Source organism: Halyomorpha halys, unplaced genomic scaffold (genome assembly GCF_000696795.3).
Source record: "Halyomorpha halys isolate HHAL.00 unplaced genomic scaffold, Hhal_1.1 Scaffold1144.1, whole genome shotgun sequence".
Taxonomy (NCBI): Eukaryota; Metazoa; Arthropoda; class Insecta; order Hemiptera; family Pentatomidae; genus Halyomorpha; species Halyomorpha halys.
In genome coordinates this window covers 157,948-159,017 of record NW_027113536.1, presented here as the reverse complement: position 1 = coordinate 159,017, position 1,070 = coordinate 157,948, and positions in this window count along the sequence as shown.

Below are 1,070 nucleotides of genomic sequence, written 5' to 3'. Positions count from 1 at the left end.
TATTAAATTTTGTACCTACTTGTAACAGTGTAATACGTATAATACGCTTTTGTATCATGAACGCACGTCTTATTTAAAATATACGCCTCTTCTATAAGGCTTACTACAGAGGAGTAAAAAAAATATTAAACATTAGAGATATAAGCAACAGACTGAAAAATACTGATCGTATAAACAGTTAGTGGAGTAAAAAAATAAAATTTGGCATATATTTTTTTAGTTTTTGTGCCATAATCAAATGTACGCTTAAATACTGACAAAATTGTGAAACTGTAAAAGAATCCGGATTTTCATGCAATAGCATCTTTCTGTTCAACATTGGTAACAAAAAAAAAAAAGAATGAATTAATAAGTACTAAAAAATATATATAAAATTAAGCAAAAACATTTTTCAAATAAGTCTTGTGGTTCATACAAGTTTCATATACATCCCAACTTAGTCTCCAAGTTTTGTGTTGATCGTTGAGCTCGCGTTGAATATATTTTTATGATTTTCAAAAAATTATGTATTCAACTTATTTATCCATTCAGGTGTTTCTTGTAACCGGCGTTTTATTATATTTTCCTTTGAACCTATGTGTTAGTCTTCTTTTCGTAGAATGTATTTATCTGTTTGTTTTTTGGTAAACTGGTCTACTGCTGTTACTATTATTAATGGTCTGATCTCACATTGCCGTCTAATAGTGAATTTGTTTAGCGGGTCACTGAAGAGGATCTGGGAGGGTGAATTCCGGAGAGCGAATTTGTTGATCGGGTAAATTAAAAATAGTGAAATGGTGAAATTGAAGGAACAGAAAAGGGAAAGAAAAAAAAGGAATCAATTGAAATATTTGTATTTGGCGAATAGACCAAAATTGATTGTAAAAGGAAACTGTTGGGGAAAAAAAAATTGTTTTCTTTTTATTTTATTATACCATATAATTATATGTAATTTATATTCGGACATATATTATTACGGATTGATTAGTATGCCGTGTATGTTTGTAACCTGATATATTTGGGCAGCATAAATGAATAAAGTATTTCTCTCTCTCTCTCTCTCTCTCTCTCTCTCTATATATATATATATA